The sequence below is a fragment of the Chrysoperla carnea genome, chromosome 5, assembly GCF_905475395.1.
Source record: "Chrysoperla carnea chromosome 5, inChrCarn1.1, whole genome shotgun sequence".
Lineage (NCBI taxonomy): Eukaryota > Metazoa > Arthropoda > Insecta > Neuroptera > Chrysopidae > Chrysoperla > Chrysoperla carnea.
Window position 1 is genome coordinate 40,462,023 of NC_058341.1, and position 19,153 is coordinate 40,481,175.

At 27.1% G+C, this 19,153-nt stretch overlaps 1 protein-coding gene across 2 annotated transcripts in view; it reads right to left on the reverse strand.

Moving 5' to 3' along the window:
* Positions 1-19,153, reverse strand: part of LOC123300693 (rap1 GTPase-activating protein 1) — a 536,990-nt gene that overhangs the window by 169,762 nt on the left and 348,075 nt on the right. The window lies entirely within an intron of this gene.

Below are 19,153 nucleotides of genomic sequence, written 5' to 3' on the forward strand. Positions count from 1 at the left end.
TATAATGGAGACATATTATACTGTTTAATGTCATTTTTTATTTAAAAATCACTTTTATGATTTAATGTTTTGAAGAAAAAATATGGAAGCATAATGCTAAAATAGAAAATGAAAAAAAAATTATTAGTAAAATATATATGTGGATTTTTAAAATTTTTTAATGAGATATAAAGTTTTAAAAGACAGAAAATGGAATAAAAAACATGTCGAATAACAAACAAATATTAAAAAAAAATTACCTAAAAAAAATTAATTTAAAAAAAAAACTACAAATAATTTACTTGAGAGGTATTTCTTTTTGAGGTCAACACCAATGGAATCCTTAGCTAGAATTCGATCCATTGAAATCGACTTTAGGAGAGAATGGCTCACGAAAATATTTTTATCAAGTAGAAGTATTTATTTTAGAAATATTTTTTTCGTTCATGTGTATTTATTTAAAGCCTATTCAATTTTTTTAATTGGTACTTTTTATAATTTAAAAATACAACATTCCTTTTTGAAGTTGATTTAATTACAAACTGAAACATTTCGCTAAGTATAGAGATAAGCCCAAGAAAAAATCATCAAAGTCGCATTTATCATCGTTATTTTAAAATGTTACAAAAAGGCGGAAAATAGCTTATTATGTTTTACGTTTGTAAACAATTCAACAGTTTTTTACGGAAAATTATATTTTTACGATAAAACGACTTATTTCGATAAAAAGTTTTATTTTTATCAAAAAATTGACATATCCTAGATGGATGTGTACTGAAATATGTTAATAATCAGTTTCGAAATTTGATGATTCGTTTGATTTTAAGTTGTTAATACCATAAAATGTGAACCATTTATAATCGGAACAATCGTATAAAAAAACATTTTAATTTCTCAATAGTGAAATATAAAACGTTGTTAGTATAAATCTTAGTGATTGACATAACGCCTAAATCATGCACTTTGATCACGTTTTTCAAGACTGTCACGTTTCAAGATCAAACCGTAAAATGGTATTAAATAGGGGGTTTTATTAAAACGCAAATCATTTTTTAGATTTAAAATCAGGATGCAGAGGGAGTGACTTTGTCACCTTATAATGTTGGAAAATTTTAAAAACTCCTGTGTTAAATTTGCAAAAGACTTTAGCTGTTAAATTTTGCATATTTAACTTACGAAACTTATTTTGACTCATAGAAATTTGTTCTGACATGTTTATTTAAGTAAAATTATTTCAAATTTATAATTTTTATTCACGTTTACTTCAAAATATAAAGATTAAAATTTTTGTTCATCAATTATATCGATCCGAATTGAAAGTGCTTGATTTGAAACAGATTTTAGGAGGGGCTGGAAATTTTATTTGCAAACGTTTTTATTTTATATTCAATTTCGCCTTAAATATATAAAATTCCATACTCTATTTATCAATTTTGTTTCAGCTTTGTAATCTTTAACGTTGGTATAAGTGGCGATCAGACCCAAATTACGATCATGAAATATTCCTTTATGTAAACGTGAATGAGAATGAGTAAACCAGTGCAGTGTTTTAACGGCTGATCTATCATGTTTTCATTCGATTATCAAAAACCCATAGCTTAAGTATAAAAATTTTCTGGAGAAAAAGACAGATTTATTACATATCAGAGTGATACCCAATCACTTCGCTGGGTTTAAAAGTAAAGTTTGATAAAGATTGTTCTCGCTTATCCCCTTTCTATAACACTCGAAATAATGGAAAGGATTGTTTCACACAGGTAAAATATATGTATGGTTTTCTATTTTTTTTAAATGTATAATAGTCGTAATTATTCATTGAGTATAGCAGAAAAGATGGCCGTGAAATATTTTATATTGACTATTTTTACAGAAATCTGTAATTTATGGTAATGTCAAATAACTACTTTTACAGAAATCAGTAATTTATGGTAATGTCAAATTAAATTAACTTTTTAATTTATTTATTTTTCAATTAATATATCTTTATAAATTATATCTCATGTGTTATTCTGAAGTATGAGCTACATTGCTGTACAGTTTCATTAAAAACCATTCGCTAGTTTTAGCATGACAGCGTAACAAACAAAAACAAACAAGCAAACATGCTTACTTTCGCACTTATAATACATAGAGATAGAGATACTTGATCATTGAATGGCCTTAAAAGGTTAAATATTCAAAATAATTATAGCTGCCTTTATGCAATAAAAATTTTTTTTTTATTTACATTTCTTTAAATGTTAGTTGAAACCACAAAAATAAAAAAATGTGTTTGATAAAAATTTCAGAGAAACAAAAACGGTTATGTAGAAAGTATAACTAATTAAAAATGTTTAAATGTTCATTTTAGAGATTTTAATACGAAAACCCACAAATTACAAACAAAAATTATTACGAAAATAAATCTTTTCTAAAAACTTCTTTAATTTAGTACCTAGTATAATGATGAGTTATCCAAAGGTATTCAAAAACTAGAGGGGGAAATTATGAGCGGTGAATATTATTAAATAATTTATAATCCCGTTTATAAAAGATATTAAATTCTTTTGTCTTGATTATGTAATATTTAAAAAAACAAAATTGTTGTGAAGGTGAAAGATGGTTTACAATTAAATTTGAATCAAAATTTTGCATTTTTAAATCAAACCGGAAAAGTTGAGCTAAAAAGTTCTGAAGATCCAATTAATCTCATTTTTAACATGATATGAGAATGCATGTTAAAGATAAAGTTTAATTAAAATTTAAAAATGTTTATCTTTTCCGTCTTAGCACGTCTCATTTAAAAACAAAGTGATGACTTAATTAGATACTACCAATTTATTACTAAGAATTAAATAATAAAAATTGTTAAAAAGAAAAAGAATGCAGTACATCGCTTTTCGATCAATGTAAATTAATGATTCATGATGTTATAATTCATTATAAGATCGTTACCCAAACGAATTCGATATACTGAGTGTTTAAGAAATAAGTATACTGTATTTAGGATGAAAATTCTTTAACATATTATTCTCCTACGAAATTTCTCAAATAAAGAAAATTTCTATTTCAGGGAATGAGAACAACGTATTCAAATAAGAAGTTGAATAGATGAATGGGTACCAAAAACAGCAATCATTTTGTCTACAACACAGAGTTTGTTGTATTTTGTCCAAGACCCATACACCCATACACTAGTATTTTTACCCACACTATACTACAGGGAGGATCATGTGTTTAAACAGAATGAATATATGTTTATCTGTTCACTCGTACCTAATTAACTACATATCATAATTTGACATATGATCGTTACAAGCGTCTTGATCGCCCTCTAGTTATTCGCTCCGTGCGTTAGTTTCGTTTCCATGGTAACGATACACTACTTTAATTATAGAATTTTATGGATGCATATATAATTGTATGGATTGCATTTAAGACTTACATTGAAAATTTAATATTATTGTATCACAAATTTAAATAAATAATTATGATAATTTACATTTGAAAAATAATATTTGTGCAATTTGATTTCTTATTTTCACAATTTTTAATGCATTAAGTTTAATTAATTCGTGTTTTACAATAATTTTAATTTGACATTTCTATAACATTAACATGTAAAGAACTGCAAATTAGTAATAACAGCCCCCTTTAACGCCAAAATTTTTCAATGGAAGCGCTGGCATCGATTTTATTATCCCTACCATGACTACGCACACAACGAATAGACTATGTGACTTGACATTAAATTGAATATGACGCACTCTAATGCACATAAAGTTAAAATCTTTTGTACACAATGTTTTTGAGACACTCAGTATCTGAAATGATTCAAAAATATCATATATATTATTTAATATTTATGATATTTCCGGACAAATGAACACAAAAACCATATGCTTCAGAGTATCAACTAGTACCTAATCTATATAATATTTAGACAGATATCGACCAACAGAGAGTATACCTTTAACCATATTTATAACAAACAACAGGAGCTAAGGTATACGGTACGCTATACGGTATAGTAAAGATAACGACACGGAACATATACCATACAAGGGGGTAAATAATATTATTGGAATTTACTTTATCATCGAAATGGAAAATATAATGGATATTATATATGATGATCTTTCCACATATTAATTTTCAATCGGTTATTGGATTCGTTTACAATAAGTATAATAAAAATAAAAATAATAAAGTTTACTACGCTAGGCTATAGTATCCGTATTGATTTTATTTTTAGATCAAACAAATGTTACACGCTTCGATCCGCTTGTACAAAATTTGACATATTTATGATGTTCTTTTTTTTTTTTTGCTTTCTGCACAAACAACCCTTTTCAAGGTATATTTTGCTTGACGGCGTCAGTAGGTATACAATTTTAAGGGTAAATCAAATTAGGTAAAAGTATTAAAATAAATAATTCTTTTGGTTCGATCTAAAATTCTAAAATACAATAAAATGGGTCATGTACACAGTCTTTAATGTAGAAAATTGCAAAATTAATTTCGTTGAAAACTTTTTAAAATTTTGTCTCTTGTCAAAATTAGTTCATAAAAATAAAACAAATCTTTCCTGACGAAAATTTCGTGATGTATATCACAGTGAAAGAAGTAAGGAATTTGACCCAGGAATCCACAATTAGAGTAGCCGATTTTTATGAGAGCCGGTGAAAAATATTTTTCTGAGTATACTCAACAAAATCATTTCACAATTTTTCTTGAAAATTAAATGGACAATACAAATGTTATACCAGTGTTCTCCAGCGGGAGAATATCCTTAAATTTTGGCATTATTAATAAAAATATCGTTAAATTTTAACGAAAAGATGAATGTGGTTAAAAGCATATGGCGTATGTGGGTTAAATAAAGTTAGTTATGAATTCGTAAAGTATTTCACATTCCTGCTATTTATTTACAATTGAAAAGTAATTAAATTTCAAGATACAGAAAATGGTTTTATCTAAAACACAATAGATTCTTTTGTTAAAAGATAACACCTGAGAACTAATGAATATGTTTTTTTTTTTGTAAAAAAAACCGTAAAAACAGGTCAAATTTTTTGAAAAGAGACTTTTTGTATTAATTTTAAGGAATAGAATTTTTTTATACGATGATTATGAAAGTGAAAACTTTCAAAACAATAAAAATAATAGATTTTTAATTTATCTAATGTTTTTATATTAATTCATACATAAATTTACTATTTACTGACTTTGCTGTCATCAATTGGATCTTCATATTCGATTAAATTTTCCAAATTGAGTGTATTTAATAAGTAACTATAATTATAACTATATAACTATATATAATTATAATCTGTTCGGCAACAATTGACTAACAACTGTCTTTTATTTCATCCTTAGAAGTATTCGAGGTCATTTATGGATGACCGGACAGTATACTGGAATATTGCAGTAGGTGGTACACTCTAAATTTTGTTGAACAGAAATTAAAAATTTTAATGTGTAAAAATTAATAATTTAAATTTATGTAGACTAACATCACTAACAATCGGATTTATGTAATATTTTGTTAAGATATTTACAAAAGCTATTCGTTACACTCTTTTTTAATTTTAACGTCATGTACCAGATTTAATTTATACAAGTAGAAGTATTTTGCTTTTTAATCTATAGGAGGTTCATTCAACATTTGCTATATTTTCTATTCACAATATTTTAAAATTTCAATTTTTATTGATTAATTATACAGAAACTCTTCGTCAGATTTTTTTCAAAAAATAAGAATTGAAATAATAATATAAAATTGTGTCCGCAAAAATGAAAAATAAATGTCGGCTAAATGTAACAATTACGATCGATTATTTCTTATACACAACCGACCTACAAACAAAAATAAATATAACCAAAATAAAATGTATATATGTCGTAAAAATTAATCGACATTAGAAAATAAATAACGTATATTTATTTATATCATTGTACTATAAATTGATCGACTGTACAAGGTGTCTCAAAATCAACGAACCAACAGAAAGAGTTTGACTTCTTGTGTACATTTTGTTTTAACAAAGTTACCTTAACCAGAGTTTGTTTTTAATTTTAAGTACAACAAGGAATTGCTAGGAAAAGAATTTCACAGTAGGGCTTTTCTTCCGTTAGCTCTCATCTCTTCTACGGGACAATTCATCGATTCATTTGGTCTGATTATTTTGAAACACCCTGTATAAAATGTATTGGGTCAAATTGAGGGTAAAATACGTATTTCATTGTTATTGATAGCTTATAATTATAATCAACAATCAAACAACCTTTCTATAAAAATTGAAATCTTAATAATTGTCGACATTTTTGGCAAAGAACTTTTAATCAGTTTATGCCAAAATATTCTGTTGTAGTAAATAAAATTGGCAATGAACTAATTTCAACACGTTTCAATTTTTAATTTCTATTTTTAATTTTTTTGTATTAATTATATAATTCATAATTTATTATTTCTAAGTTTTTTAACTGATAAAATTTATTTTATCACAAAAAAATATATTTATTGATTACAGAAAGCATATTTTGTAATAAATAATTGATTTCAATTTATTTATAACTTTAAAATGTTTGTTTTAATGTACAATATATTTATCGAAGGTCATTATGAATATTTTATTTAATAATTTATTAATTATTATGTGTTAATAGATTTTCAATTTTAAAACCCTCATAAGCCAACCCTTTTGCATATATCAATATATAATATATTGTATACATAATTATCAATTTTGAAATATTGTTTAAACAATCAATGCTTGTTTGACCTCTGTAAACATGTTTGATTTTATTTAAACGAATCCGTTTATTTCCACCCCGATCAATTTATGGTTTTTAGGATTCCGTATGTATAACGATAAAGAGGAAGCTACATACCCGATTCGCACTTGACCTGTTTTAGTTTTTTAAGTCCATGAAATGATCATAGACTCGAATTTCGAATTTGTTAAAAGCAATCAGAAATAGTGCATATTTTTTAGATTATACGGCTAATATCATCGTAAAATATGTGTGAACCAACGGAGTAATCTTAAGAAAATTGACCAGATGCGAAGAATTATAAAGCCAAAATTTGGTTAAAAAATTTTTTCTTTCAATGGGCTATTTGCTGGTTTTTGTAAACCATCTCAAATTATTAGATGATACTTGAAACTTTGCGAGTGGCTTCCTTTTGGCGAGTCTACCAAACTTCTTTTTACAACTTTTTTCAAAAGTGCTGCGTTTTCAAATGAGCATGATAATTTAAGCAATCGACCTAAATTATCATAGCTAAAAAACGCGGTATGGAATTTTCTCTGAATTCAGCAAAATTGCATTTTTGTATGTTTTCAAAAACAAAAATACTTAAGTGTAGCATGGTCCATGTGATATCCAAGCTCCTCTGTGCAATATTTCTCGGGCAAAATTTTTTAAATAATTATCAATGTTATCAAGTGGTCATAGTTTTCGATAAATTTCTTACGTTTTATCAGATGGATAGCTTATCATGCTCATTTGAAAACGTAGTACTTTCGAAAAAAGTCATAGATAGAAGTTTAGTAGATTCGCCAAAAGGAACCCACTCACGAAGTTTCAGCACCCTTTCTGTCTCACGGTCTAATTTCTGTCACTAACTTTCATAAGAAATTGTACAAAAACAAGGACGCAAAATGGACAGGCCAAGCAATTGAAAGAGAAAAAAAAGAAAATTTCCCCATCAGCTATGGGAAAAGAGACAAATCATTCATATCTGTAAGTGAGCACAGTTTAAACAGATGGAATTAAATGCCCTTAAAATCTCATTATTATTGAAATAATTATTTTACCCAAACACGATCTTTTATGAATTTTATGCTTTAAAAATTAAAATTTATGGGAGTAATCTTAAATAACTCTATAAATTCAAAATAAAACACTCTCCAAAACATTTAATTTTAATATCCCAAATTACAGCCAATTTTTTAAATTAAAATAAAGCCCATAAAACAGAAAGAAACCTTAAAGTTTTATTATATTCAATCAGATTTTTTTTTTTAATATCCGATTACTTATATGATTTTATAAAATATTTTTATTGGTTATGTAAGCTAGGAAATAAATTTTTAAAAGTATAAAATCATTGCGGATTTTTTAAATGAAAGAAATTATCGTACAAATGACTACCATTTCCTTGTCGGAAGTACATTTTAATTAATGAAGCTGAATGATTTTCTATGTACCCTTCATAGACAGATTCTTTGAAAATGCAGCTACATTTTTCAATAAAGTAATGCAATTTTTGTTTATTATCAAAAATTTATTTCGAAGTTTTTAATGATGGTGATTTGTTCAGAATCGGTACAACTTATCAAAACATAATCCAAGCCCACCAAAACCTATTTTCATTTTTTTTAATATGGTGAACTTATCAAACTGGAATATCAAAGTAAATGAACGATAATTCAGAATTTAATTGTTTGTAAAATGCGGGTAGCGTATCATAAAAGGGTATTTGTACATCTTTATCCAAAGCTCAGTCATTCAAAAGCTTCTTGATATTAAATCATAAAATATTAAAAAGATAACTTAGTGTTTGACGTGTCTTTTCAAATCCACTCTCCCTTCTAGGTCTATTTTCTGTCGTAATTAACATGAATTGGTTAATCGTAAATCGTAATTATTGCCCCCGAAAATCAACTTTCTTCTTACTTGTACTTACTACAGAAGTTGTTTCACAAATATTTTTTCGCGAAATCATCAAATTTTCTTCTTTGAAGAAAAATTACGATTAGCTAAATCATACTGATGACGACTACATTGTAATTGAAATACCTACATATAAAAATTGATCCAGAGATAAAAATCAAATTCAAGATCCAATCGATATACAACATTTATCCCGATTTTGGACAAGTACAATGGAATTTTACGTGTTCATGACAAAAAACTTTTTCACGATTAACACCCTAAGCCATTTTTCAAAACCACTCCTCTCTCTTCCGGGATTTTAATTCAAATTAACTATAATGACTTATAATCACTTGTTGTCACTATTTTTTTCTAGTATCTAATCTATAAAAACTTTAATTCCCCCTAATTATATAAATTTACGTAGATAAGTTGCTTGATTGAAAATTAATGGAAATATGGTTGATTTGAAGTACTGTTTGTTTAACCAAAATATGTGATAAATCATTTGTCTATAAAAAAAAAATTAATCAAAGCAAACTCGTTTTAGGAAAGGTTATATGAAAATTTACTTATTTTCCTAAAAATTTTAAACTCATTTATTAATTCGTTACTCATTGTCAGTATTGACAATTAAAACCTAGTTTGTCATAGATTTTAAAATCTTTAGTAAAATCATACATTTTGCATATTGTCATTGGTCAGTGAACTTTTATTAAAAACCTTCAAAGGTAATATTTATCAGGAAATACGTCTCTCTAACCTTATATCTCATTATTTACAAAAATAAATCATAACATTAAAAATAAATTAATTATTTTTACCATTCAAAAAATAAATCATAACACTACAATCACACAAAATAAATTATTAATAACTAAAAAGAAAAACAACACTAAAAAAATAATATGAAAATTATTATTTTAGACACGAAAATTTTAATATCAAAACACGAGTTTTAAACTGTAATAACAACACATAAACACTGTGATTACATACAACTCTCTCTCACATAACGTACCAAGTGATGCATCTACATCAATAGTCAAACATCGACTAAACATGGTTATAGTTAAAAGCATGGCATTTGATGCTATTGCTACTCATATTGCCTATAGGAAGACGAGTCCTCTTGACGTTGCGTTGGTTCATCCATACATTTATATGTAGACTATGGTGTAGTGGCGTATTTGTTTCGAAAAATTTTAATAAATATTTTTTTTCTTCACATAATAAATTATTTATAAAGGATGTTTTCATAAATACATATATTTTGATAATCTCTATCTCTATCTCTATATCTCTCTATATATTATAAATGCCAAAGTAAGCATGTTTGTTTGTTTGTTACGCTTTCACGCTAAAACTAGAGAATGGTTTTTAATGAAACTGTATAGCAATATAGCTGATATATCAAAATACACATGACATATAAATGATAAAGATATATTAGTAAAAAAATTTAAAAAAAAAAATAAAAATTAATTTAATTTGACATTACCATAAATTACAGATTTCTGTAAAAGTAGTCATTTCATATTACCATAAATTACAGATTTCTGTTAAAGTAGTCATTTGACATTACCATAAATTACAGATTTCTGTAAAAATAGTCAATATAAAATATTTCACGTCCATCTTCTCTGATATACTCAATGAATAATTACTATTATAAATTTAAAAAAAATAGAAAACCATACATATATTTTACCTGTGTAAAACAATCCTTACCATTATTCGAGTGTTATAGAAAGGGGATAAGCGAGAGCAATCTTTATCAATCTTTAATTTTAAATCCAGCAAAGCGGGTGAGTATCACTCTAGTAACAACATATTCTTAAATCTTATTATTTTAAAATATTTGAGTATATTTCAAGAAAGTTGAGATTATTAAAATTGAAATGTCACAAATTATATCGTTGGACTAACCATTTTTATTGATTTGGTATATTTCGAAGTTGATTTCAATTCCTCATGAAAAAACTTCCGGTGTTAACATTATGATAGTGAATTGGTTTTATCCAAAAAACGTTATGTAAATCTATTTGTTTGTGAAATCACCTATTACTAGTAAAAAGGAATCCATTTTGACTGTAACATATGGCTTGATTTAAAATAAATTAAATACTTTAATTACTTGTAGTATAATATACTACTATAATAAAATTAATCACTATCAATGTGCATGGTTTTTTTTTTTTTTTTTTAAATAAAATTGTATATTTTTTAAATAGTCAATATGATATCGATCCGTTTATCAAAAGCGTGAAGTTTGGTAAACAAAATAATTTCCAGTACTCATTATTATTCTCATCATTTACATTTCGAAAATAGTACCTAGAATAAAACATGGTATAGTACCGAAAATATTACCTAGAATAAAACATAATAAATTCGATGTAAAATTGCTAGTATTCTTTAGTTTGTAAGTATTTTGGGCACCATATTTAGATCGGAATACTCTTCCATTTCTCCAAAATTTGAAAAATGTGCCTGAATTTCTCAAATTCTTACTTCTTATATAATAAAAGAAAGAAAAAATTCAACAAATTTGCTTTTTTATTTTATGTAAATATTTTGTCTTTATCGTTATATACTAGACCAAAAACATCAACTTTAACAAATTTATTTTTTAAATTTTTTAAATGTCAATAAGTTTTCTGTTTTTAATTCAATAAATAGGGAATAATCTTCATGTCAAATTGGCCATATTACCGATAAAAATGTAAAACTAGACTTGATACCATGACAAAATTTAAAAGTGAAATTAAAATTAATTAAAAAACCAAAAAGTTATAAGCAATCAAAGATTGCATTGCATGCAAAGGTTGCCCATCTCCTTTTATCAAAACAAACTTTTATGTTTAATCTCTATGGCGATACCCACGTATGACACCACTAGTGGGTATCTTCCTCTTTGTTTAGTAAGGAATTTTAAACGTTCATATCTTTCAGACTAGTAAAGATTTTTTAAAAACCAACTTCATTTTTCTATTCGCGAAGTGAGAATTCTTCATCTGAAGTGATAAAAATAAATTAGTCCGATCTCCTATTTGTATATACGCATTCTTTTGTTAACTTTAATAGCGAAAATCAAAGTTCTAAAATACAAAATTTTAAATTTTCGAAAGAAAATCCATTATTAAGTCAGAGAAAAAATTCTTTGGGAATAAATTGAAGCTTTATTATCTACATCTATTTTGTACATAGCACATTGGATCCATAAAAAAAACATGTGTACATGAAGGGAAGCTGTAATTCACGGGGCTTGAAAAAATTTTAAATAGTGATTGTCCTTTCAAGTATTAAAATAGATATATTAATAATTTTTGAAAAATTATAGTATTTAAGCTGAAAAGGAGAGAATTCATACATCGATTGGAAAAAAAAAACTAGGATTTATCATTCCTTCCTCTCATAGACAACAGTATAATTTTTAATGAAATTTGATTGATTCAAAAAAAATTGTGTAGTTCGTTCTCCAAATTTTGGAAAGGTATGCGCTGCAGCTTTCTCATCTAAATACCAGTCATATAATAAAATATACGTACCATAGAGAAGAATTACTAACTACTACTTCATAGATATGATATGCTGAGTGCATGCACATACATTTAAGTACAGTATGATGCATATTGCACTGCACACAGATGTGTTTATATAACAATCTATTACATAACAATGATCATAATATTTATAATAAATGCATATATGGTAATGTATATATAATACGGCACACGGTGTACGCTGTATTGTGATTGAATTGAGTAACAATTTATAATATCTTTACGACAATCATTAAATCACTTTTGAGAATATTAATCAAATTTGTTCGAATAAATAGTACTGCAATAATGATTGACTTTAACCTGAGACGTACTGAGGTCATTTTCAACACAAACAAATGTTTGACATTCTTTGAAAAATAATTTTTTTCCTTCTTCACTCGAATAGTCTAAATACTCCCTATCAGAGATGAATCCTTCATTTTTTCTGATTGAATTTTAGTTGACACAGCAAATTTCAAGATTGTTAGCTACAAATTTTACATTTTATTATGTTTTATAAAAAAGAAGCACGTTTACATCGCCTTCTAGCAGCCATTTGCACTAGTTTTCGAAAATTCTGAAAATTTTAATTCTGAAAGTATTTACTAAAAAACTTTTTTTTCGTTTTTTACAAAAATTTTTCATAAAATTCACTTATTGAACCTTCCTATAAATTTTGATCTCTCAATCTTTTACAAATATTTATGGGAAAAATGACACCATTTTCTACGAAATTGTTTCGAATTACGAAAAATTGTTTATTTTTTTATAAAGAAGATTGTTTACATTTAAGCTTTTGTTTTGTCTCTAACGATTTAATATAAGCAAAACTCAAAATTTTAACATTTTCGAAAACCATGTAAATTTACGGATCTGTGGGTTGGCTTCATTTGATTCAAATTGAATATACTTTTAAAATCATAGTAGTAACTAATGCCAAAGGCTCATAGTTTTTTAATTGAACTGCAAAAACTGAAAAAAGTCCGAAAATTTTGCAGTTTTTCACGTATTACACAGGTAGCATAACTTTACCCCTAAGGAGTCCAAATAACATACTCAAATAGCAGCTTTACATTACGCATTCTTTTATTTTTGTAAGATTTCACTGGCGTACAGTTCTGAATTGTTTATAATTGTTTTTCGTGTATAATTTTCTGATAAATTTTCCTGGATATTTAGCCAAGATAGAAAGGGATAATAACAGAAATAATTAAGTACCATCAATCTTTTCCTAAACTATTAGATGATGGTCAAAATAGAATTCCAATTACACGACGATATCGTCACGTAGTCAAAGATCAGAACACAATCACGGCTTAGCGTGTTATGTTTAGCAAATAATTTGACCGTGTATAGACCACTTTAAGATTTCTCTCTTAGACAGTTTATAATTAATTGTACACTTATTCAAAGAAAAATGAATCAATAGAAAATTTTGTTTACAGGCAATATAGTCTATTTACTTTTTATCGGAAATGCTAAGATTGAAAAAAATTGAATTTATATAATATTTTCTGATGTAAAATGTTTCCTACATCCCAGAGGCTGCAATTTGAAATCAATATCCCAATACGGTTGAAATTTATCTTACTTCCTCAGTTTAGAAATCTGTTTTTATATTAAAATATATAAAATCGTTATGTCAATATGAATTTTAAATTATTTAGTGCAAGAGGCGGAGACTTTAAATATTCAAAGAGTAAAAGGATTTATGAATGGGGTGACACCAATCTGGATCAGGTGACACTGAGAATATTTTTTATTACATCATAAATTCGAATTTTTATTGAGTTAAACAGGTATTATAACGCGAAAGAGGAGAATACCATCATAAAGCAAAATTATTGCTTTAGTTCAACGAACATTTGAATTTGTGAATCGTTTTACTATTTCATTTTCGTAATTTAAATTAAATCGATTGTTTAGAGAAAAATAGTTCAAGTAGAAACATTCTTCGATGAAAAATGTCACAGTTATGTGCCAATGGGAAAAATTTATTGTCAATATGCCAATAAAAATAAGTACCTACCAAGGGGGAAAAACTAACACAGATTAACGTCTAATATTTGAAATGTAGTATGTTGTAAAGATAGTGTAGCCAACGTCTTAATTCACTTATAACGGAAAATTTGTACATTAAGGATATGTTAATATAACTAGTGAAAATAAACAGTTGACTCAGTGAATTGTTGAAATACCATGTATAGAAGGTGTTGAATGTCAATGCTTGCATTATTTTTCATAAATTAAAAGAGTTTAAAAAACCAACACAAATATGGCGGTCATTTGTTTCGGTTTTTGAAAATTTCGATAATATCTCACATGACCACTAGTTGAAGCTACCTACAAATTTTAACTCCTTATCTTTTATAGTTTTGGAGAAAATGAACACCAAAGTTTTGTCCTAATTTGCGCCCTCGCGGGTAATCATTGATGTTTCCAAAAAAAACGTTTCAAACAGAAGTTGTTTATTTTTTTATAAGAAACATATTTTATATTCAAACTTTTGTTCTGTCTCTAACGGTTTACAAGATGGGTTCTACCTACCCAAGAACCAATTGACCAATGTTGCTCATTTACGAACTCAAACTCCCTTTTTACGTCCTGAGCACGTTATAAAATTTTCAGGTTGATATCTTATTTTGTCTTTAAGTTACTGTTCTAAGCGTTATAAAGGCTTCTTGACTAAATTTTTTGTTATCACATCAGGAGAAGAATTCTCATTGCACGAGCAGACAATAAACGTTGGTTTTTGAAAATCTTTAGAAGTACGCAAAATATGAACGTTTAAATTCCTAATTAAACAAGGAGAAAGATATAGGTTAGTGACGTCATTTTCCGATATCACCATAGAGATACATATAAAATACATATATAACTTTGTTTTGTTAAAAAGAGATGGGTTACAATCTTTGCATGCTTATAACTTCTTCGTTTTTTAATCAATTTTAATTTCACTTTCAAATTTTGTCATGGTATCAAGTCTAGTTCTACATTTTTATGCATAATATGGCAAATTCGACATCAGGTAACTACCGTATTGAAAAATGAACTGTAGTCAAAGAATTTTACCAATTAGAGAAATAATAGAAATTTAAAATGACGTCATATGTGCAAATAAACGTAAAATAAATGAAGTTGATCAGAAATGGGTTTCGTCAAATCAAATCTTTTCAAATTCTGAATCACTCAGTACAAACTATATAAGTTGACACACATTGTATCTTAAATAGTTAAATACAATTTTTTTCTAGTATGTTAACAGGCATCCAGTGTATGTCCTTTTAAATTGTAAGGTTGTAGACCTGTTTTTTTCCACTATAAAAAGGATAAATGTAGTATGAAGTATTGATATTATTACACACATACATGCACACATGTGTACACATTGGTACAAAATGTCCTTTTTGTATACGGTATATACCAACATAAATAGAGTACATTTATTATAAATTGACCCGACAATTTTATTGTAGGATGAAGGACTTTCGTTACGTCTATAAATAGATAGGTTTAGAGCCAAGCCGTATTTTTCATAGCCATTGACAATCGGCTAGAAATTTGAGAGACTGTTGTGAAGGTCGTATATAAAAATTTTTCATCGATGAAAATGTCTATAGGAATGGGCTTATTTTCAGGGGGCGCCTTGAAAATTGTAAATTGCGCGACAAGATTAAAATTGAGGATTCAATAAAACAGGTTTTCCGTCAAGCGAAAACTTGGATATTGTACTTTTGAAGTATCGAACAACTTTCATCTGGCTTGTGTCTGACAAAATGGTTTTTTAATTTTATTCAATTATTGAATTTTTCTTAACTTGAATGTCAACAATGAACATGCTTTAGTACACTAAAAAGTGGATGATAATTGTAATGTAAATTTCAAAGCGTGTTGGGGTGCCTTCTACTGTCATTCTTTATATTAGTTGATTTGACAGATATCGAGCACTCCACGCTTTGAATTTTACATTACAATTAAAATTATTAATCACTTTTTTGTGTAATAAATTAGTTTTTTGAAAATACAATTTATTTTCTTAGCTTTTAGAAGTAGAAGAAAAATTTTGATGAGTCTCGACCTCTCGATCTTCTGCATAAGGAGCGGATACCATTATCAATACACTCTCTGTGATCCTGGTGATCCTGGTCAGGATACTTGGATAAAGTTATTGTTTTCGTATTATCATTGTTCCTTGATAAGAGAGCAAACTTTCAAGTTAGTTAGGCATCAACAAGTTGGGGAAAATTACGTTTAAAGATTCCATTACAGATCAAGGTAATAAAGACGTGTTAAAAAATTTCAGACTCCCCGAAAGAGAACTATTTTCGGACTGTGCAAACTTATGTAGAAGAAGATGTTGTTAGAGATGATCTTGACAAGAGCCTACTAAATTTTACCCGATCAAAAATTTTTGTTAATTACGTTTTGAAAGCTTTATTTTTTAGATTCACTTGTGTGTATTCATGGCCTAGAATTTGGAAATTAGCATTTTAACCACTTCCCGGTTTTCGACTAAGCAGAAATATTTGCATATACATGTAAATTGAATAACAAGGCATATTTATGGTAAGCATGACATGATTTTCCCATTGCTTCTACCATATTCAATGAAACTTGACCATTTGTAAAAGCAGAAGGCGCTCAATTAAAGATATCAAGGATGCCTCCAGCTTTTACAAATAGTCAAGTATGACTGTATGAGTTACTTAAAGTAAAAAAATTATTTTTTACTTTTTAGTATTTATAATAAAATTTTCCTTCAAAAGTATTTTTTATTAAAATTTTTTATATACTACGCTTGACCCTAGACCAAAGACAGAGTAGCTCTTTGCTATACGGTCCATTTAGTAGGCAAATGTACCATCATTATTCTTTACTATTTTATTTTTTTTTTGCACTTGTGTGTTAGTCCACGTGTACCCATGAAAGTGTAGGTGGACCTCCTATTGTTATTACATGAAAAAAACATTTTATTTTGAATTGTAAATATATAGGGATGAATAGATGAATGGGTACTATTGTGGACAATAGTGATGTATTTGCTTCAAAGCTTTCGAATCCATTTGTGGCCTTTTTAATTCAGATTTCGAAAATTTATTTATGGACGAATCCTCTTAGCCAATTTTAAAATTGTTTCCCGAAAAACTTTTTAAAAACTAAATGTATGTGGCATAAATTTGGACAGCATAAACACAGCATTTTTGTTCGTGATAGTACATTTAAGATTTTCTATTGAATCACAATAAATTTACCCTGAATTTAGTTAAAAGCAATTCGTAACTTTTTCCTAAGCCTTTTTCTACATTGTTTTTTAGTCGGTTTTCAACCTTGTAAACAGAATTTTTTTTTTTTTTTTGAATATTTAACGTATTATAAAATATATTTCGTATTATTGGTCTAGCTACAAAAGGTAGAAAGATTGAATTTTCAAAAGGATTAGAATTTTTGACTTGATTTGGCGACGCAAGTTTTAAAATGATTGACATCAAAAGCTTTCTTTTCTTTAGGTAATAAATTTGAATAATTTATTCATTTTTTTCGTCGACAATCGACTAAAACATTTCATAGGTAGGTAGGAATATTAAAATTTTCGACATGGCCAAAAAGTATATTTCCGGCCATTTTTCTTTTCTACGTCAAATAATCCCATGCTAGGAGAGATATCGGGTGAATCGTTTTTTACTCATAAGAAAAAATATCTCTATCCGCACTTATTGAGCAATTATTTAGTAAGTTTCAGTGATAAAAGAATTATTTCCCTTAACATCCATCCGATAATATAAACAATTTTATTAAATTCCCCACTGTTTGGCTCAAAGAACCAAGTTCATTGAGTTTGGAATAAGCAAGAAAATTATACGTACCCAAAAATACATTGACCTTTTTTTATCCCAACCTCATTGCATATTACGGCATACTTTATATTTGAGATATAAAAAAGCTAGAAAATAAGTATCTGTATCTACCACTGTTTCAAATTTAATTCATCTAAATTTCGATTTTAAAAAAGATTATACATGAAAGGAATTCCATAATGAGTCTACCCCGATAAATTAAACAAAATTATTAAGGGTTCGGTTACAAAAGAATCAAAATACAGGTAGATACGTACTTATAATACAGCTTCGTACAATCTTACTACAGTCATTTAAAACAGATTATTTCACCAATCACTCACAAAAGATTTTTTATTTTAAAACTTTTTTTTTTAAATTTTAAATTTTAAAACTTTTTATTAATAACAAGTGAAAAACAAACATTGACTGAGTTAATTGTTGAAATACTATATATAGATAGTTTTGATTACGCAATCGTTGGTTATTTTACGTCATATAAGTAAAGAAAAATAGCTACTCTTACACACAAAGTAATAAGAGTATCTTTCGATACTTAATATATGTAACATATAAATTTAAAACATATACTATATCATTATACATACTATCTAATGTTTCTAACCTAATTTGCGCCCTCGTGGGTAAATAGTGATATTTACGAAAAAATGTTTCAAACAAAAGTTGTTAATTTTTCTAACGGTTTACAAGATGGATGGCTACGGACACACGATCCATTTGACCTGACTTTTTATGTTCTAGGCACGCGATAATTCAGCTTGATATCTCTTTTAGTATTTGAGTTATCGTGTTCTTAGACAAACAGGCAGACAGACGAACAGATATATTTTAATTAGTCTTCCAGATGTTTGAAATCAATTTATTTCTGGGCGGAAAAGGAAAATTTATATTTTGGATCAACGTTAGTGATGTAAATGTTGTTAGAATCTACGAATCAAAATCTATAAGTCACCAAAAGATTAGCTTACAGAAAGTTAGAACTGAAAGTCTAAGATGACTGTACTATCTACCAAACAAGAAGAATATAAAATTAACCGACAATCAGACAATAAACCATTAGAAACAATATAAAAGAATCCTCTAAATTATACATTTAATAAAAATATTTTTAATTTTTATATGAATGTT